Below are 22,803 nucleotides of genomic sequence, written 5' to 3' on the forward strand. Positions count from 1 at the left end.
CCATATGGCCTTATCCTTATGGCCTTTCCATTTTCTTTTCTAATAAGGGCTTATCAGAATTATGTCAATCACACTAGTAGTGACATGTCTTTAAATCTATGCCTTTTACATATAATTAATTTCTATACATTTTAGTACTAATGCTAAATCCACTGTATTATGGGATACAATTATATATTTGATTCGGTGTTTATGAAGAGATACCTAAGCTAGTTTTATTTGGAGTGGTGTTGGTGCGCAAGTTAAACAGTAAAAAATGTGTTAAAGTGACCCTAATTATGCTTTCTTGGTTATTAACTTTCATGTAGTGTGTTACATAGCTGTATGTGAATGTTAACGTTCAGGATAAATGGAGTAATTGTCTCCCGAAAGAGAGAACTGATTGGGAACGAGTTCGTCAGAACTTCCAGTCTTACTTCCTGCATGGACCTACGTAGCTACAAATTAGCATATATCCAGCTTATGGTCTTCATTGGCTGCCCACAAACAGCGTCTACTTTGAACCGCACTCAAACACTGTAGTTGTGAAAGAGTTTCAGAACACGCTGTTTTCTGCACTGCGAGAGCAAATTCACTTTGCATGTATTTAAAAAGGATGAGGACTCGGGCTCAGAATGATACAGTGAAAGTGACGCCATTGTTAAGGCCTGTTCACACCGGGACGAATTTCGCGCGCGATATTCGCCGACGTTTAACGCCTGGTGACTAAACAAAGGGCGCCAATGTGAGTGTGTACACCGACACGAAAAACGGCACGCGTAAAAGGGTCAGGTTCGTTTTTTGGGTTTGACGTGCCGCGTCAAAAACTATCCGACCAATGAGATAGGCGCTTTTACTCACGTGTCTGGAGCTTCTGAAGTTACAGTAAAACACAACTTGGGGGTGCTCAAACACAAAACAGTCTTGCCGAGCACATATACGCAACGGCGAAGAAGATATACGCCAAGTAGCGTCTACACTGCCGGGGAGAAATAAGACGAGGAAGATGCAAGGCAAGATGAATGTAGAGCTGCTGGTCTCGTTGGTGTCGGAACATAAAGAACTATATGACAAACGCGACTGCGACTACAAAATAGGACTATTCCTGTTTTACATTAAGCGCCATCTAATGTCAGGGAATGAATTGGCATGTTCACTCGGCTCATCGTCAGCGAAAATCGCTTGGGTGTGAACACAAAAAACGCGTTGAAAAACGCTGGCGAATAACGCACGCCGATATTCGTCCCTGTGTGTACGAGCCTTTACTGTTTGTATCACTGTGTATACAAAGTGCTGAGAAAGCCTACAGAGCTGCAATGTATATTAAAGTGTTTTTGACCCTGGACGCATGTAAACCTATTGTAAGAAACTTCCTAAACAACTTAGGAACCTTAAAGTAGAATAATAGGGGCACTTTAATACTGTTCCAAGTATTAAACTGTTTGCCCACTGTCCTTAACCTGAGGTGAGACTTGTAACTCTTCAATTAGCAGGAAGCGTTCGGTGCCCATCTTTCGGGAGGGCCTGCTCGTTTGAAGCCCTGCCATTTCAATCAAGGGGCCTGTTGTTGTTTTTGTTCAGCAGACAGGACATATCTGTCCGTTTGGCACATGTGTTTCATCACGCTTCTAATTGGATCTGATTCTGTCTTCACCGTCTTCCCTGCAATTAATTCACGCAGCTCTCTCCAGGCCTTTTTCATAAAAGAGGAGAGAAAGGTGGGGATTAGAGAATGAGCGTGCATATTCATGAGGGCTCGCCCAAGATGTGTTGGATTGGATATGATATGAATATGAAGTAGGCTTTAACAGCTTGAATGCTTCATAGACGATCACAGGAGTCTTTTATAGAGTTGTTTGGAGTTGTCTGCCTCATTTAAGTTCTATAATAATATTCAAGCACAATAAATTTAATATGCATGTATGGATGCATGTACACACACACACTCACACGTTTGTTTCAGCATAGTTGTTCCCACTATATTGTTTCATTGGTGAGAACATAGCATAGACTTCCATTGATTTTATAGAAGGTTAATGATATTTTGGCCTGACCCAACCCCTACCCATAAACCTACCCATCACAGAAACATGTACAAAACTCTAGATTTAAAGGGGTGGTTGATTTATGATTTCATTTTTTTAACTTTAGTTAGTGTGTAATGTTGCTGTTTGAGCATACACAGCATCAGTAAAGTTACAACGCTCAAAGTTCAAAGCAAAGGGAGATATTTGCTTTTAAAGAAATAGTTTTTTAAGGACTACAACAAACGGCTGGAAGGGACTACACGACATTCCTCCCGGGTTAGTGACATCACTAACCCTAAAATTTACATAGAAAAAAAAATTTCATTCAGAAAAAAAAAAAAAAAACATTCAGAAATGTCCCGTTGCATTCTACGTTGTCACTTCTTTTTGAGTCTCTCCATCATTGTCCGACTCCGGTTTGAACATAAAAGGCTAAACGTTTTGTGTGAGTAAGTGTCACCCGTGTCTGTGTGAGGTAATCGAGCTGCTAACACATGAGCTCTTAAAACTCTGCCCTTTTTGTCGGGAGCAGCAGCTCATTTGCATTTAAAGGGACACACACAAAAACAGTGCATTTTGCTCACCCTCAAAAAGTGACAATTTAAAAAAATGTCTCTGGGGTATTTTGAGCTAAAACTTCACATACACACCCAGGGGACATCAGAGACTTATTTTAGGTGATTATACCACCCCTTTAAATAAAAACTAGATTTGGCCGATTTATAAGCATATTTAAATAGTGAGGACCAGTCAAATGTTGTCATAATATTAAGACCAGACTTCCTATAAAAGACCAGGTATTTTTAATAAGAAAGTCAGGAGGGTCAATTTTGACTCAATGTTGTCTCATGGTTAATGCAAGTAATCTTTGAAATTTATATAAAGTCTTGTTTGCACGTGTGTGTAATCTGATTGATTTAACTTATGTTTGTGTTTATGTCTGTTGCCTATCAGTGGTTTTGTGGCATCCTAAACCGCTCTCACTGGTGTGTGTACGTGTGTGTGTTTTTATGTGTCATGAAAGCGTCAGTGGACTCTGCAGTTAAACACCCTGCTGCAGAGGCAGAGTGGAGAGGAGATGGACTAATGCAACGCTAGCGCCATCGATTATGACACGGAAGTGCTCTCAGGGGTAGCAATGGTCAGGCTATTTGTTTGACAGCAGAAGACTGCAGTGAAGTCAATTATAGCGAGTGTTTCGCCTGCTCAGAGAGTCCGGGCAGCGGCTGAAGCTGATCTGTGAGGGAGCGAGGGAACGTCCACCTCTCCCTGACCTCTTGACCTCCCACAGGCCCAGCAGTGGGCCACTGACTGTCAGAGTCAGCGATTGGACGAGCTCCCTACATTCCAGGTCAAACGCCAGGTCAACATGAAGGCGGATCTGTCTTTTAAAGGGACCTGTGCTATAGGGACAGCTCATTGATGGAATGTATTTGTCATTATACGAACAAGTTTAATTGCATTTTCAGTGTGTTCCACTTTAAGATCTCTTGAGCTCACAAATGTAGCCTTGACTTTATTTCAGTTCGCTGCTGCCGAAAATCACTGCGGAGTCAAGGCGCTTGGTGACTTGTGCTTTTAGAAAATAAATATCACCCCAAACCCTTAATGACATGTTTCTTGAGAGCATAATCTATGATTTTTGCATAATCATTATCATTTTAGTAGTGGTTTGTTTAAAGGTTGTTGAGAGAAAAGTTATCCCTGAGCTCAAGTGCAGAGAACAGGTAATTAGAGAGAACATTACCAGGTATTTTGTAGATTTTAAATGACATGTGTCTCTCATTGATTGCCTGGTGTGTGTCCATACGGTATGCAGGTAAACTATTTTGAATGTAGAATAAATAAATAAATAAAAACAAGTGAAATTCCTTTTCAGGGAATTTCCACTATCAGTTGCTCCTGTCCTGTTCATTCTGATCTGCTTTGTCTTAAAGTTGTTTTTTACCCACTGCAACCAAGTAAAAACTGAGCTGTTAAAGTGAGGCTGACATATTAAAACCCCACTTATCTGTTTTTTTCTCTCTGTATCTGTTTGTTTTATGCATTTATCTATCGTCCCTGAAAGCAAGGAAGCATTTAAACAATGTTGTTTGTATCGTTGGATCTTTCTGAGGCTGTATTTATTGGTTTTCTCATGCTGCTGGTGTAGCACCTCAGATTGAGGGTCAATAGCTAAACAGAGAGTGTGGAAGCTGAGCTCTTTTCAGCTGTTTGGCTTTGAAATAAAAGCATTTACTCTATGTGTGTCCAGTTTCCACAGCTTGCTTCTGTGCTTTCCCTCTCCAACTCGTAATCAATGGCTGTGTCCTCAATGTGTACTTGTGTACTTGTGTGCTTGCTGTGCAGGTGGAGGTTTCACCCAGGCATATGAGCCTCCTTGTGGTTTATCTTGATCGATTCACATTTTACTTGTATTTTTAGTGTTTAGGTCAAGCTTTTTGTCCAGTACATATGTGTCTTCTTGACTAGTGAACAATATTATGTTAATATTATTTATACACTATTATAGTTTTTATTGACTCATTCATTCATGGCCCCCGGAATATTTTGTTTTATGAATATCTGAACATACAGAGCCTCTGCTCTCTTCCATCAACAATCTCAAAGCTTGCGCAGTCGCTACCTCTTCATGGGATCGACATTTCATTTGGTACCGTTAGAAAGTTTTTGTTATGCTGTTTAATTTTTGATGATTGTGTTGTTTTACATGTGAGCCAGCAATGCTTCTATCGCTTGTGTCTGCTGCTTCCTAATTTTTGTTTTGATCCGGAGATTCTGTACACTTTAAGAATATGTGTAATAGCGCCCCCTACCTGATAACAGTGCCGGAAATTTCAGTCAATGCCTTTGAAGCATTGCGTTATAAATGATGGAAAATTCCATCAATGTCATGGAAAGAGTTAATATTTTGAATTCACTTTTATTTTTATTTCAGTATCACTTTAAAGAACAATTTAAAAAATATATATTTTTAGATGCATTATTTAATTGTATATAAATGACTTCCTGTGTAACAAAAAATATATATTTTAAAGAATGTTATAAGTGTTTTATACAGTGGAACTAAAGGGGGACCAATACAGCATTGGACCCCATTGACTTTCATTGTATAGGAGAAGAAAAAAACACAACATTTTTCAAAATGCTGCATAATCTGTGTTCCACAGAAGAAAGTCATACAGATTTGCTATGACATGAGGGTGCATTTTCATTTTTGAAAGTTAAAATCCCTTTAAACCCAGCCACAAATGGAAACTTCTTGTGTTTTTAGACTTAAAGGGACTCTTACAAAAGTATTTTTTTTGTACAATTTAGCTGAATTCAGTCCCTAAGTATAGCACACGCATCGTCTAACATCACCAGAGTGTGTAAGAAGAGCTACAAAGACGTGAAAATGCACACACACAGGACAAATGAACCTATTACTATCGTATTTAAATTAATTGATTTAATCTTCACAAATGCGCATTAAGTTCTTAATGTCATTGCTAATTATCACACTGTTTATACGCCAAGGGGCTTCAGAGAGAGAGAGAGCTGACACAGATCTTGCACAACTCCTTTTCAATTGTTTTTGTCACTTCTCAGGTGAGAATCTAGCATCTAGCGTTTTAACGATGGCCCGCAGACAAAGGCTCTATTATTGGAAAATAACCTGGGACCACCATATTAAATCCTAGCCTGTCCCTGTCACTCTTAGTACAAGGGTACACTATACACACGCCTCCAGTAATATCCAATTTAAATGCTTGCAGGTGGCACTGCAAATGGGCACCCATTTCCATTCACTTATTTGTTGCCCACAGAGGCCACTGTTGTCATAGCCCGAACATGTTCTGAGGGAAGGAGAGATATCGAGATTCTGGTTCTCCAATGTCACTTTTGTCATAACAGACTTGTGAAATGCAAGGCAGATATAATTATCAGCACTCGCTGGATTAACCGGACACCTGTGAAGGGGTTCGGACCTCAATGGTGAGCATTATGTCTGAAGAGCTCTTTGTATGTGTGAATGAGTCAGGGCCGCATCAATACGATCCTTGCAAAATGGTGGGACGCCACCCCTCAAAGGCTCCCCCTGCTTTATCTCCTGTCTAGATCGGTGCACACTTATGGATTGAAGTACTGCTGTAAATTCACCCAGAGGTCACTTGCGTGCCTTTCGTCTTTGTATCCATCTTTCACTCTTTCTTTTTCTTTCAATCTCTCCAAGGTGATGGATCACCCTTGTTGTTGGCTCTCAAGCAACCTTGAAAATATAAGCTGTTTTGTTTCAATATAAGATGACTTTTCTTCACTGTTGGTAATTGAAAATGAGGGAACAAAGCTTTCTTTTTTTCATGTTCACATGCACTACTTCTGCATCATCCTTTGCCCAAAGTGCCATTGTTTCCCACTGTTGTTAATGGACTTTTATACAGTACTTCTCTGAGGTATAATGTGCTTGAGCATTTCTATGTATTCATATTTGGATTGGCGATCTTAAAAGATTCATCTGTAGTCAATGCATGTTAAGATTAATTGACAGCATTTGTGGCATAATGTAGGGCTGTGCGGTATATCGAGTTTGTCCGATATATCGATAGATTTTTTTTAAACTATATGGAATGAGGCAATACCGTTTATATCGATACAGTAGTTTTATACGAGCACATCTGAAAAATGGCCGAGGACGCAATAGCCGAACTGCTGCAGTGAAAGTACATAGTACAATTTGTCCTAAACATGACACAATTTTAAACGTACAAGTATATTTGATGAAAGTGACCATTATAATGGGGTAATCAAATGCAGACTAATATAATTAGTTTTTGCTTTTGTTTTTATTTTCATTTTTAGTTTAGCCTTTAGTCAATTTAAAAACAAAAGCATTATTTTTGTTTTTAGATTGTAATGTTACAACGTTAGAATGTAATGTGATTTTAACCACCTTTTTGCACATAATATTGCATAGCCTGCATTACATTCACTATATTTGTTTCAATATCAACATTGTTTGTAGGGTATCATTGGGCAGGATGTGAAATATATATATATTTTTAAATAAATACAGATTTTCTTTATCCAAATAGAAAAATGTAGAAAGTACCGACATATATATAGTATATCGCCATTTAACCAACAAATACAGAGATATGATTTGTTTGGCCATATCGCTCAGCCCTAGCATAATGTTACAGCAATATTTTATGGTGAGTTAAAAATTTTTGTTCACTCTCCATACTGTTCATGTCTCCAAATTGTACTGAGGCGCTATGGTTTATCTTTATTTATGGGAACCGCTTCATGGTTGGCAAAGTTTTTGAAGAAACTGAAAAATAATGAATAAAGCATGTGTTTTTTTTTTTTTTGTGCATGTTCAAGTGCACTACATCTTAAACATCAGCCAAAGCGTCTTTGTTTCCTAAAGAGGTTCAGGGACTTTTATTCAGTATTTCTCAGGGGTATAATTTGATAAACCAATTGAAAATGGGCTTAATTTGACGCAAGTCCTCATGTCTTTTTATGTCTCAACTCAGCAAGTGCCGTATCTTTGTCAAAGAGATCTAATTAAGCCTGGAGTGCCGCTTCGGTGGAGGTGCTGCTCAGGTTATTCAACCTCGTGGCGACACCTCGAGAAGAGGTATGAATGTCACACACCCAAGAAGCCTATGAAAGATGAGCATGTTCTCCAGTCAAACCCTGCTGTTTTGGCTTGCTGTGAACAGCCGGAGCTGCCATAACCTCCTGAGCTGGAAGTCGGCCAATCAGGAGTGATGAACTGGTGCGAATGTCAAGGAAAGCTTTTTGATAATAGAGAGTTCACAAAGACGTCTCAGTGTGGGTCTGAGCTGAGTCTGTGTTCTCATTCGCAACTCTGCACTTTCATGAGTCTCTTTCCTAGCGAGTTGCTTCTTCAACCCTTTGCTGTTCTTAATAACTGGTGAATGGTCAAGAATGAATCAAAGAGTGATTTTGTTTTTCTGCCTCAATATCCAAAAAATCTGGATTGGGTGTTCTGGAGTCTCTTTACGGAGTGCTAGGCTAGTCAGAAGGGCTTCGTCTGATCTGTTGTTGTTGAGCTATACCAGATTGCGTAGTATACCAGATTGGGTTATATACCTCTGTTTAATCTTTATGAATTAACAAGGGACCTTTTTTTTCTTTCTTTCTCAAAGCTCAGGAATGCATGCATCCACGCACTTGCATGCATTGGGATTTACAGCCAGTCTTTTTTCTGCCAGTCTGTGTTAGCAAACATCTGTCAGTCCACAACAGCATGCAAAGCTTGAAGAAAATATTAGCATCAAAAGCCCATGGTGTCCAGACCTACGAGCGACAGCAGAAGGATTATAAGGCTGTCAGAATAAGATGGAGACTCTTGACAGGCTTTTATTTGCTTTTAAGACATTCAGGAAACATCTGAGACTGAGAAAGAGGCATTGGAGTGAAGAAAATATCTCAATGTGATTTTAATTATATATATATATATTTTTTTTTTTTTTTTTTTTTTTAGGGGTAACTGTATCCATTTGCTAACTTGAAAGACGACAGGAAAGTATGGGAAACTCCAAAAGTAGTGGTTTTGAGACACTATTAGTCCAATATTGACCAATGTTACTTTGGTCAGTTCCGCAATACAGGTCTGCAATACATGCCAAAGACCCTAAATTAATGACAAACTAACCTTGTATTCCTCATTTCTAAGTTGCTTTGGATAAAAGCATCTGCTAAATTAATAAATGTAAATGAATGAATTTGACTCAAAATTGCCATTATAAAATTGGAATGGAATCATTGTAAAAGTATGAAATGGGAGGAAAAATTTGCAACTTTACATTCACAGACAATATGTGGAGGAACTCAAAATATTTGCGAGAGCGCGCAAACGCATTGACCTATTATTTTTTTCTCCCATTTCATTATTTTTTTCGTCACCATGTCCCTGTAGAGGCTGCGTACATTGCAGACTTAAAAAATAAATTATAAATGTCGAGTACACTATTAAGCTTCAGTGTGATTAGTCACATGACATTTACAGCTCAGGTGTTTGGCTCAAAAAGTGAGCAAAGATGGCAGTTTTGAAATCTTTTTGTCATGCACTATTTGAGCAACTGCTGTTAAGAATGGTAAATCCAATGCATAGCTTTATCCAAGTATTAGCATACAAGGTATCTGCTAGAGCACGACTATAGCATGGTACTGAACATTGCAAAATAGTACACAATCTTTTCGGGTGTGTTTAATGCTGTGTTTAATCTGATACTGTTCATATCTCTAGATGATCCTGAGGCGTGATGCATCATATTTGTTCATGGTAACTGTCTCATGGTCGATGAAGTTTGAGAGCACTCACTTGATGTCTCTTGTCATGATTTATGGGGTGAGAGTTTCATGATACGTTTTCAGTGGTTGCTTTTGGAAAGGCTCTCTTAAATGATCTGACATCAGTTATTCTGCCCTGAGGTCAGCCTCTCAAGCACTGCGCATGTTTTTGAGGCGAAGCTTGAACTCTGACAAGTCTTGCATATCTCCTCGACCATGACAACTTCTGATGACCCGTGGCCCTGGTGAGGTGACCTGTGGAGTGATGAGACGGGAGTGAAACATCTTTCTGCAGGGTGTCAGTGTAGTAGAGATGGAAAGGGCAGAGGGCATCGCATCTGCTCACACTACATTCATGTAGGTCCATCAAGGTGGCCAGAGATGCACAAGCCCTTGACAGCAGTAAGCAATGCATGTTTTCACCATGCATACACAGACATTTTGGCTTTCGGATACTTCACTGTACTTCACTGTTCTTTCGCTGCTGTTTCCACCAGGCTTCCTAACCATCTCAAACAGAAAGACTACTTTGGTCAACTCACCAGAAAGGTAGACACAGAAGTACGTTGTTTTCTAATATACCTAGTTTGGCCAAATTTAAAGCCAGCATTACATGTACAGTATACTTCAACAGACTAGTCTATGTCATAATGTATTGGATCAACCTCAGTGATCAATGATGAGCTCAAATATTATAAATTGAATACAATTCTTATTCAGTATTGAAAAAAACAACAACAATGATAGTTCAGTTCAATGTAAAATACTTTTTAAATTGCATTGAAAATAATCAGCAAATTAAAAAAGCCTCTTAATTGGATCTCTTGACCATACTGTAGATTGCTCACAGTTTCATTGCAACACAGTTGATCAATGCTACGCTCTTCATTGCCTCTGAATATCAACATTTGTGAGATTTACTGAACATTTGTATGGTTAAATAAAATATTGTTTTTTATTTTGAAATGAAAAAGTCCCAGAGTAGCATGTTGTTACTAGCTTTATTAAAATGAATGAGGTTATTATTCAGTAATTCTATTAGTTATATATAATTTCAGACATATGCTATTTGAGTGAATTCATAGTATCCTATTCATAGTCACTAATATGACGCGTCTTTAATTAAAAATATGTGCAACTAGATATATGTATATATTCTGTCACAAGTATGACCTGTGTTTCTTAGTTTTCCCCGTCTCTGTGTTTTGGTTTAGTCCTGTGTCTCAGTTTTCCCGCTCCTCGTTTGTGTTCAGTTCCTCCACCTGTGTCTAGTTAATTTGCCCCAGCTGTGTCTTGTTGCCATGACCCATTCCCTGTGTATGTAAACCCAGTGTTCTCCCTCACTCCTGGTCGGTCGTCGTCGATGTATATGTTACGTTCTTATGGTATGTGTGCATCTCCTGAGTGCCTTGTTCATTAAATTCCTGTTCATAGTTATTTCCTCGTCTCCTTGTGCTTCCTATCTACACACCCATCCGTGACAGAATAACCGACCCAAAATCAACGATGAATGCTTCGATGCAGCTGATGTTGCTGGAACAAGGCCAGCAATCTCTCGAGGCTCACACCACGGCTTATCTCGACCTGGCATGCCTTAGCTCTTTCCCCGATCGCTCATTGAGTGTTTTCTTCCACACTGGCCTCAATGCAGAGACTAAGGCACGCCTACCCGGTTTGGGACCTCGAGAGAACTTTGAGACTTTCGTCGAGTGGGTGCTTCTCCATAATGGGTCGCCATTTACCGTCGGGCCCTGCGACACTCACGGAGAGGAAACCACCCATCCAGAGCCAGTGCACATCTCGCCCGCCCAGCCTGAGAATCTGAACGCCGCACTTGTGTCAACTGTCAGGTCAGACACCGGATCCGTTTATGGCCATCCAGGGCTGATTTCCAGCGTGTCCGAACCCCCGCTGATGTCTATACGTGCTGCCAAGTGGGCCATTATCCCAGAGTCTCGTCCCGCCGAGACCAGCCCTCCAGAGTCTCGTCCCGCCGAGACCAGCCCTCCAGAGTCTCGTCCCGCCGAGACCAGCCCTCCAGAGTCTCGTCCCGCCGAGACCAGCCCCCCAGAGTCAAGTGCCACCGAGTCAAGTAAACCTCGTCCCGTCGAAATCCAGCCGGAGACCGTCCGGCCGGAGACCGTCCGGCCGGGGACCGTCCGGCCAGAGACCGTCCAGCCAGAGACCGCAGCACGTGAGTCTGCTCAGGAAGACACGGCGTTCATTGTGGTGTCTGTGGCTGTTTTGTGTGTGTGGGCAGCACACACATCTACAGCCCATGAACCTAGCCCTGAGTTTCCTTTGCCGCTGGTCCTGCTTAGCTCAAAGCCCTCTTCACCGCTGGTCCAGTCCGGCACAGTGTTTCACGTCTGCCACAACCAGCTGGAGAACCAGCTGGAGATCACCCAGCCAGAGACTGTTCCTGAGCCTGAGCTGAAACCCGTTCTTCTCCCCAAGAAAATTTTGGGGGGGGGCTATACGCCTTCACCATGGCCACCCGAAGGGGCAGCACTGCCATGGTCACCTGAAGGGATAGATCCACCCTGGACTCCCGAGGTCCCAAAAGCTCCGCCGTGGTCACGGCCACATCAAGCTCCACCTTGGCCACGTCAAGCTCCGCCTTGGATTCCAGAGGTTCCGAAAGCTCCGCCATGGTCATGCCATCGTCCAGCTCCGCCTTGGACTCCAGAGGTTCCGAAGGCTCCGCCGTGGTCACGCCCTCGTCCAGCTCCGCCTTGGACTCCAGAGGTTCCGAGAGCTCCGCCGTGGTCATGCCCTCGTCCAGCTCCGCCTTGGACTCCCGGGTACCCGGGAGCTCCGCCTTGGCCACGCCCACATCCAGCTCCGCCTTGGCCACGCCCACGTCCAGCTCCGCCTTGGCCACGCCCACGTCCATGTCCAGCTCCCCCTTGGCAAGACCCACAGCCTAGTCCGCCCTGGAGGCTTTCTATTCCCGTGGAACTATACCCTCGTCAGCCTCCAGGGCGCCCACCCTCCCACCCCTTTGGATATTGTACGGCGCGAGGACGCGCCTTTTTTGGAGGGGGGGGTAATGTCACAAGTATGACCTGTGTTTCTTAGTTTTCCCCGTCTCTGTGTTTTGGTTTAGTCCTGTGTCTCAGTTTTCCCGCTCCTCGTTTGTGTTCAGTTCCTCCACCTGTGTCTAGTTAATTTGCCCCAGCTGTGTCTTGTTGCCATGACCCATTCCCTGTGTATGTAAACCCAGTGTTCTCCCTCACTCCTGGTCGGTCGTCGTCGATGTATATGTTACGTTCTTATGGTATGTGTGCATCTCCTGAGTGCCTTGTTCATTAAATTCCTGTTCATAGTTATTTCCTCGTCTCCTTGTGCTTCCTATCTACACACCCATCCGTGACATATTCATAGGCCTGAATATAATAAGTCATGTAATAAATTTAGTTTAAGTGTACTAGATGGATCTCTTTTACAGGCATTCTACTTCGTTTGTGATCGGTTATTCAATTATTCCACTAAATTGTCAAACAGTTTGTATTAGTATTTTGCATTAATGACACTTTAATAGTCCGATGCAAGGAGGCTCATTGTATTACTGTATTACATTAGCAATTACATTAGTAAATGTTTCTATTTCCCTTACATTGGTGAATGCTAGCTAAACTTGTACCTAAATGTTACACTTTAAAACTAAATGCACATTGTTCCTAACATTTTCCTCTACACTCTACATAATGATTTTTCGAAGTTATAAATAAAGCAAAAATGACTAATAGGTTTTTGCAAGAGAATACTATTTCAGTGTTTCTACTTCAAAATTGCATGTTTAATTCAAAGTTGCTTACAGTTTCTTTGTAATTCATAGTGAAAATGTTTAAATCCTGAAGCATTTTGTTTTTTCAGTGTGTAGAAATTAACTGTTTCCTGTGCACTTTAAATGAAGAACACTATGCTAAAGAAAAATTGCAAACGTATCATGCTTTTATGGCTTGTTAGCTTGTCATTCCAACGTCAAACTTTTTGGAACAAATGTATAAAGTTTGCAAACTTTTAGGAGAATCTGTACACATTGTGTGCTTTCTCCCATTTTCTTCCCGAGTCTATCTTAGTTTCTTTCCCTCCCTCACCATGTGTGTGTGGGTCTTCTCATTTGAATGCTGCTGAGCTGTTGTCTGGATGATGCAGCAGCCATTGATCTGATCTCCTCGTCTCCTACAGCAGATCAAATATACAACGCATACCTGCAGCGTCAGCAGCACCCGGAACCACAGCACACTGTCAGACAAAGAGAGAGAGGGAAGGTGCCAGGCTGTTTAGAGAAGAAATGAATGAACCAACAAAGCAATATAAATAATTACTTCTACAACATATCAAATACGCATGGCAGCAAGGTGGACCACTACTGGATATAGTGCATTCTGAGATGGGAAATTTCATTCTGACTCATACTGTCGCTGTGTCCGAAACCAAAGGAAGCTGCTTTGCTGCCTCACTGCCCAGTCAGTAAATAGCTAAATAGGCAGTGTTCTGTGTATGAAAGCACCTCCTAAGGTTTCAAACAGGCTTCAAAGGCACCATAATGTCACATCTAATGATCTAAAACAAATTTCAAGAGAGATTTAGAGAAAAGCAAAGCAAATATTTAATGAGTGCAATGATTACTACTCTGTAGAAATGACTCATACGCTGACAAAAATGAACCATATGCACATTATTGCGAGATATCAGCCACCAAGGACACTTTATATGCTGCATAGCATAGTAATGTTCTAAACGTTTTTTTTTTTTTTTTTTTTTTGCTTATAAAGTGTCCCCTTTGGTTTGTTCTTTTTTTTTTTTTTTTTTTTAAATGTGCTTAGCTCTTAACCCAGGGTTATAGTCATTCTAAACACCACTTTTAACCCCTGGTAAAGGAACGATTCACACATTTCAGCACCTCTAGAGCAGGGAACTGTTTTTGTTAACCCCGATTTTGTGTGAACCCTGCATGTTCAGATTCCCAGAGTGAAACGATATGTTGTTAGAATGTTACAGCTAGACGCTTATATAAACAGTAACTTCAGCGTTTGAGAGCAAAAATGTGAAATGCTGAAACTTTGAGTAAAGAAGAGACCGTTTCATTCTTACCTTTTATAGTCCAAAATGTCCATTCGGTTTAAACTCAATACTACAGGCGGCAATACGAAGATGCGCAATGCTAGAACTTATAGGTAAACCGGTTTCGTTCTGCGTTCATCCAATCAATGACACTGACATTGCAAATTTGCAAACAAGAACGTTAACTCAGGGTTTAGGACTGTACAGTGTGAAACGTTATCTTATGAATACCCAGGATTAATTGTTATCCCCGGGTAAATTATGAGTAGTGTGAAACGTTATCTTATGAAGACCCAGGATTAATTGTTATCCCCTGGTAAATGATGAGCAGTGTGAAACGTTAGCTATGAATACCCAGGTTTAATTGTTATCCCCGGGTGAATTATGAGCAGTGTGAAACGTTATCTTATGAATACCCAGGTTTAATTGTTATCCCCGGGTAAATTATGAGCAGTGTGAAACGTTAGCTTATGAATACCCAGGATTAATTGTTATCCCCGGGTGAATTATGAGCAGTGTGAAACGTTATCTTATGAATACACAGGATTAATTGTTATCCCCGGGTAAATTATGATTAGTGTGAAACGTTATCTTATGAATACCCAGGATTAATTGTTATCCCCGGGTAAATTATGAGCAGTGTGAAACGTTAGTTTATGAATACCCAGGATTAATTGTTATCCCCGGGTAAATTGTGAGCAGTGTGAAACGTTAGCTTATGAATACCCAGGATTAATTGTTATCCCCGGGTAAATTATGATTAGTGTGAAACCTTATCTTATGAATACCCAGGATTAATTGTTATCCCCGGGTAAATTATGAGCAGTGTGAAACGTTAGCTTATGAATACCCAGGATTAATTGTTATCCCCGGTTAAATTATGAACAGTGTGAAACGTTAGTTTATGAATACCCGGGATTAATTGTTATCCCCGGTTAAATTATGAATACCCAGGATTAATTGTTATCCCCGGGTAAATTATGAGTAGTGTGAAACGTTATTTTATGAATACCCAGGATTAATTGTTATCCCCGGGTAAATTATGAGCAGTGTGAAACGTTAGCTTATGAATACCCAGGATTAATTGTTATCCCCGGTTAAATTATGAACAGTGTGAAACGTTAGTTTATGAATACCCGGGATTAATTGTTATCCCCGGTTAAATTATGAATACCCAGGATTAATTGTTATCCCCGGGTAAATTATGAACAGTGTGAAACGTTAGTTTATGAATACCCAGGATTAATTGTTAACCCCGGTTAAATTATTAGCAGTGTGAAACGTTAGCTTATGAATACCCAAGATTCATTTTTAACACCGGTTAAATTATGAACAGTGTGGAACGTTAGCTTATGAATACCCAGGATTAATTGTTATCCCCTGGTAAATTATGAGCAGTGTGAAACATTAGCTTATGAATACCCATGATTACTTGTTATCCCCGGGTAAATTATGAGCAGTGTGAAACGTTAGCTTATGAATACCCAGGATTAATTGTTATCCCCTGGTAAATTATGAGCAGCGTGAAAGGTTTATGAATTCCCAGGATTAATTGTTAACCCTGGTTAAATTATGAGCAGTGTGAAACATTAGCTTATGAATACCCATGATTACTTGTTATCCCCGGGTAAATTATGAGCAGTGTCAAACGTTAGCTTATGAATACCCAGGATTAATTGTTATCCCCTGGTAAATTATGAGCAGCGTGAAAGGTTTATGAATTCCCAGGATTAATTGTTATCCCCGGGTAAATTATGAGCAGTGTGAAGCGGGAAGCAAGATAACCCAGGATTCTATTTACCCGGGGTTTAGAATGACCCAGGGTTAAGAGTGACCCAGGGTTAAAAGCCCCCAGTATGTGAGACAAGTAGTATGTCCGAATTCATAGTATTCATAAAACAGGAGGTGAAAAGTATAGACCTACTGTACTACTTCCAGCGTGATCCTGAAGTGTGAATTCGATGGATGCGGGAGTGGATTTGTGAATGGAGGTGATGCGACACAACCGACACCGTAGGTCAAGTCACAATGACATTGTGGTGGATGTAGTACATCCGAATTTCATTCACTCGCATTCATACTATATAGAACATACTTTTTTAGCGGGCGTGAAAATACCTTAATGGCCTGTCTCTCCTGGGCTCTTCTCACATTTTCTTTGAAACATTCCAATACGGCCTTCTGTCTCTATGGTGTTATAAGCGGCTTGGTTAGGGTCTGGAGGCTTCTGGACAAGACGCTCGAGGGGACCTTTCAGTCTTCTGCCAATTGCGATTTCAGCAGGTGTGTGGTCAGTGCTCACCGGCCATGCCGAATTTAGTACGTACCGAAATACGGGGATCCATCTATCCCATTGGCGATGGTTCTCTCGCACATAGGACACTAACATGGACTTAAGGGTACGGTTAATTCGCTCAGTCAAATTAGTCTGAGGTTGGTAAGCTGTTGTGAGTTTCTGGACCACACCCCACTGCTTACAGGTGTCATGAAGCAGTTGGGATGTGAATGGAGGTCCTCGATCTGAGACTAGACATACCCAGTATGCGATTTCGGACGCAGCAAATGTCTATGGAAAGTCCCCATAAAACATGGAAACCCAACATGTGTGTGTGCATGTTAAAATTTTGGTAGATTTTATTTCTTGCAAGGGTCAGGTAGAGCATAAAGTATCTGTGTGTGAGATCCGAAGGTTGTTACTGCAGTTGCTCTGTCATATAATTGCATGCGAGTTGGGCTGAGTGGACTAAGGGTAACAGTCTGTGTCATTAGCTTTCTCTTTTGTCCAGTTACAATAGAAAAAGCAGCAGAAAAACCAATAACATTGCAGCGAAGTCCCCTCTAAGGGGTTTTATTTAATTTCTTCTACTCCTCCTCGACCCCTTTAATCTTTATTTCTTCTCTCTTCCTTTCTCTCTTGCATACACTTTATTCCATCTTGCCAAATGAAGCACTTTCTCCACTTGCTACTCTAATTTGGAGTTTTAATTTAGTCCTAATGTAAGCAACCTCTCTCTGTTTTGTGCATGGACTTTTTTTTGTTTCTCTCATTGACTGAGAGTGCTATTTGGAGGGAGGTTTTGAGGAAAGAAGCTCTCTTTCTCTCTCTATCTCTCTCCCTGGAATGCATCCATTTGTGCGGTCATGCCAATCACAACCTAATGACACTAGTGAGACCACACACACACATCCCCATGTAGAATTGGTGATTCTTAACTCCATCTGCAATTCTGACAGACCTTAAAAGCCCCAGTACTTGTGTTTTAAAATCTGCTCTCAGTCAGAATTCTACTGCAGGATACATCTAACTGATCCTCTATACAGTACACATGTATATTATGTGTGTAGTGTATACACAGGATTCAATAGTTTGGGGTCTGTAATAATGTTTTAATGTTTTTGAAAGCAGGCTCTTATTTTGACAAAGGTATCAAAAATACTGTAAAATCAGTTATATTGTCAAATTACAATTTAAAATATAATAAAGTTTTTAAATTTTAATATTTAATTTACCCCTTTGAATTTTCAGCATCATTACTCCAGTCTTCAGTGTCACATGATCCTCCATACCGGTATATTCATACTAATAGTGATTTTCTGCTTGAGAAACATTTTTGTTATTATGAATGTTGAAAACAATTGTGCTGCTTAATATTTTGTAATTTTTTAAAAATAAAAAATAATGAGTGAATTTAATGATTTTTCCCCCCATTAAATAATCCTAAAAATTATGGAAGTTCAAAAGAACAGCATTTATTTGAAATATAAATATTTTTTAATGTAAAAATTTAATTTAATGCATCCTTACCTGGAAAAAATAAATAAATACTGACCCCAATTGGAAATGTATTTTTTTTTCTAGTAGCTTTTTATCAACATTAATTTACATATCAGCCTCCACAGAAAAAAAAAACCATGGACCTCCATTTTTTACATCTCATTCTTTTCTTGCATTCCTCATAAATGTTCTGCATTAAAGATATGCGGATGTTTAATCCTACTCATAAACTTGGACTTGCAAAACTATTCTGACTTACCCCATGGCCTGCCCTTTTTCTAATTGCGTTTTTAGACCCTGTTTTTAAAGATTACATCCCTCGTGACATCTCTTCATGCACCCTCATTTGATCAGTGTCCTGTTATACGCTCTTGCCCATGAAAGGATTGACGCAGTCTCTGCTTCGGCTTGCAAATGAGATTGCAGCATTTAGAGAGCCTAAATTCTCAGGCTGGCCGTGTGGCGGGATATATTCATGGCACTCCCTCGTCAGAATAGATTTTGCTTTAATCTAAAGCTGTCAACACGCTGCACACTGTTCCGTGTGATTGCAGAACCTCTTTTTGTTTCTCTCCTATGGCCCGAGATGGAGATGGGAAAGACGCAGAGTCTCAAATGAAGATCTTTTCACCCAGCCTGTCATGATGAGTAGTTGCAGACACATTAAAAATGGTCAGAGCTGTACTGTAAGGGTGCTTCATCTTGATAGTGCTTGACTACCCTGATAGTGTCTCACCAAGACCTTGTACGGAATCGGCGCAATTTGATGCTAAAGAACCATTTTGGTATACACACTCACCGGCCACTTTATTAGGTACACATTGCTCATACTGGGTTGGACCATATTTTGTCTTCAGAACTACCGTAATTCCTCATGCATTGATTCATCAAGGTGCTGGAAACATTCCTCAGAGATTTCAGTTCATATTGACATGATAGCATCACGCAGTTGCTGCAGATTTGTCAGCTGCACATCCTTGATGCGAATCTCCTGTTCCACCACATCCCAAAGCTGCTCTTTTGGATTGAGATCTTGTGACCGTGGAGGCCATTTGAGTATAATGAACTGCCATGTTCAAGAAACCCTAGTTTGAGATGATTTGATCTGTGTGACATGCTGCATTTTCCTGCTGGAAGTAGGAACCATGCCAAGCCAATTAAATCACCTTTCTTCCCATTCTGGTGCTCAGTTTGAACTTCAGCAGCCTACAATTCCCACTTCCATACTATATAGTAGGTAATAATGTCCTAATTCGTATGAATTTATAAAACAGTAGGCGCAAAGTAACCAGATGATCAACTACTTTCGGCGAAATTCTGAATTGCGCATTCGATGGACACTTACCCATGATGCATAGGCTCCAGCACCCACGGAAAAATCTGAGATATTCTCCATTAACCAATGACAAATCGATTGAGAGTTGGGAACCTCTCTGATTGGTGAATCTCACATGTTGTCCCTGCAGGTCGTAAGACACACAAATACCTTGATCTTTAGAGTGGCTATTGGAGTTTTGTTCATCCCGCTCCTAAAATCAGCCAGTAATCAGCCAGAAAAATCAAAGCGTCGAATCAGACTTGTTGTTATTTATGATATTGACGTTTCATACTTCTATGATTCTGTGATGTTTTTAACATGAAATTAAAAGACTGTACGGATGTCTGGGCAGTTTTCATTACAGTATAAGTAGCTGAAAGTCGGGGAAGAAATGAGCAGCATATTTTTTCCTTTTCTCCGTGAAAATCTTTATGTACAGTTAGAATGAACATCTATTGCCTACGTACTGTACAAGGGATTCATCAAATATACGTGCATCTGTTGATTTCATCTTATGAGTGGATTATTTGGATTTATTTGGAAAACAGAAGCATGCTGAATGGACTCTAATGTCAATCTCCGGTTTCAACGGCTCTGATAAGTAGTCTAATACATAAACAATAGGATATGCGTGATATGCGGCGGGCCAATGTTAACTCTATTATAAGAACGAGACAAAAGAAAAATAGACAAAAAACCCCCACATTATTTACCCAATTTACATCTGCAAGGCGTACGTTACTTATTTTTTTCTGTGTTGACGTCAATCTTTAGAACTGTTGGACGACTTGAGACTTGGTAAAGTATTTGCAGTAGGGATGCACGATATACCGGCCACTATATCGGTATCGGCTGATATCTTATTTTTTAAAGTTATCATTAAGAACATTTATAAAAACATCGATAAGAACATTTGGCCGATATATTAAAGCCGATAAATAATGGATTATTTCCTTTAGCTGAGACACTTCAAATGCACTCTGTTTGCCATGTAGTTTTGAATTGCTTGAAATATGATTGGAATATGTCAGTATCGACGTAACTTTGAACATGACTGACTGAGTGGGAACTTGAATTCTTGAATGGAGGTGAAGCAACACAACTGACGCCATAGTTGCCTACAACCGAATTGTATTCATGTAACAACCATTCATACTGTATAATAGAATTTTTTTTTTTTTTTCGCGAAGTAAGTTTCAAACCAAATGTAATGCCTACTATACAGTATGTGATTTTGTATGCAGCATATGTGTACATGCCTAAATGCTTTGAGTTGCTGCCATGTGATTGGCTGATTAGATATTTGCGTTAACGAGCAGTTGAACAGGTTTACCTAAAAAAGTGTCCGGAGTTTATATCAGAGGAAAATGTGCTTGATTTTTTTTTTTTTTTTTTGCAGGACACAATCCATTTCATGCAACTGAAATGCAATAATATTCTAAACATCAGTTATTATTTCTGTCATGAAATTAAATTCCAGTTATGCAGGAAATGCTCGATTGATGTTCTATGCTTGCCATAAATGTGCAGCAGGAATGTGTTGCTGGCCCCGGAAAATGCATCTGATGAGTCCTGGTGTGTAGCTGAGATTAATTGGGTCATTGGAGAGCTTGTGTTGGAGCTGAAGTTAGGGCCACCTCCAAGCGTTTAAAAGAAGCCCATCGTTTCGGAGTCGAGCAGAGGGGATGTATTACAGGGCTGCTAACAAACGCAGCGAGCGAAAATGGGTGCGGAGGAGAGACTCATACTAATAAATATTCACACTTTTGCTGAGGGGAGATGGAGACCTCTTTTTTTCTTGCTCTCCAGCTGCCCTATTAGGCTTCTGCTAAGAGGGAACTTTGTCTCAGTGCACGTTTGGAGTTAACAGATGGTGACATTTCAGCCCTCGCCCAGTGTGAAAAAAAGGTTCGGGGGCATGGGGTTGGCACACGGATACTGACACAAGGTTCATGTGGGGTCAGAAACACAGGTATGACCTACCGCAGATGGCGACAGATGGATGAAGAGTTTTGCAAATGGTTTCCATCACATTTGTTGAAATATTTTTTTAAATGATCCATGGAATTTAAAGGATATGGTAAGGATATACTAACCTATACCAAAGTAATGTTTTTTTACTTGTTTTTTCTTAAGGTGCGTTCACACCAAGAACACTAGCTATAAAGATAACTATATTAGCGTCCACACCAGCGGACGATATCATTCTGTTTATTATTAGCGCGCTTGTCTGCCGCTTTAAATGATCGAGCTCGTTATAGCAGGATGGATTCTGATTGGCTGTCAATGTTTTTGTCGTTCATCAGCGGGTTAAAATCGCTCTGAAAGTGATTCCAACTATATCGTTTCTCCGTGCCGTTAACGTTTTAGCTGTGTTGTGAACTCTGCTGTTCTTTAATATTGAGAGATTTTTAGAACTATATCTTTATCGTTAACTGCATAATTACCGTACCGTCCTTTAGCCTCTTATCTGGAGAGAACTACAGGAATAGGATAAATTGGTATTGCTTTTTATGCTTATTTTTTTTTACTTTTTACATTTAACTTATATATATATATATATATATATATATATATATACACATATATATATAAAACAAATGAAAAGTAAAAAGTGTGTGTGTGTGTGTGTGTGTGTGTGTGTGTGTGTGTATATATATACACTCACCGGCCACTTTATTAGGTACACCTGTCCAACTGCTCGTTAACACTTAATTTCTAAGCAGCCAATCACATGGCGGCAACTCAGTGCATTTAGGCATGTAGACATGGTCAAGACAATCTCCTGCAGTTCAAACCGAGCATCAGTATGGGGAAGAAAGTTGATTTGAGTGACTTTGAACGTGGCATGATTGTTGGTGCCAGAAGGGCTGGTCTGAGTATTTCAGAAACTGCTAATCTACTGGGATTTTCACGCACAACCATCTCTAGGGTTTACAGAGAATGGTCCGAAAAAGAAAAAACATCCAGTGAGCGGCAGTTCTGTGGGCGGAAATGCCTTGTTGATGCCAGAGGTCAGAGGAGAATGGCCAGACTGGTTCGAGCTGATAGAAGGGCAACAGTGACTGAAATAACCACTCGTTACAACCGAGGTATGCAGCAAAGCATTTGTGAAGCCACAACACGCACAACCTTGAGGCGGATGGGCTACAACAGCAGAAGACTCCACCGGGTACCACTCATCTCCACTACAAATAGGAAAAAGAGGCTACAATTTGCAAGAGCTCACCAAAATTGAACAGTTGAAGACTGGAAAAATGTTGCCTGGTCTGATGAGTCTCGATTTCTGTTGAGACATTCAGATGTTAGAGTCAGAATTTTGC

General features: G+C 40.3%; 1 protein-coding gene across 20 annotated transcripts in view; it reads left to right on the forward strand.

Moving 5' to 3' along the window:
• adgrb2 (adhesion G protein-coupled receptor B2) overlaps positions 1-22,803 on the forward strand; it is a 346,370-nt gene that overhangs the window by 35,820 nt on the left and 287,747 nt on the right. The window lies entirely within an intron of this gene.

The sequence above is a fragment of the Rhinichthys klamathensis genome, unplaced genomic scaffold, assembly GCF_029890125.1.
Source record: "Rhinichthys klamathensis goyatoka isolate OS25496 unplaced genomic scaffold, OSU_Roscu_1.1 h1tg000060l_1, whole genome shotgun sequence".
NCBI lineage: Eukaryota > Metazoa > Chordata > Actinopteri > Cypriniformes > Leuciscidae > Rhinichthys > Rhinichthys klamathensis.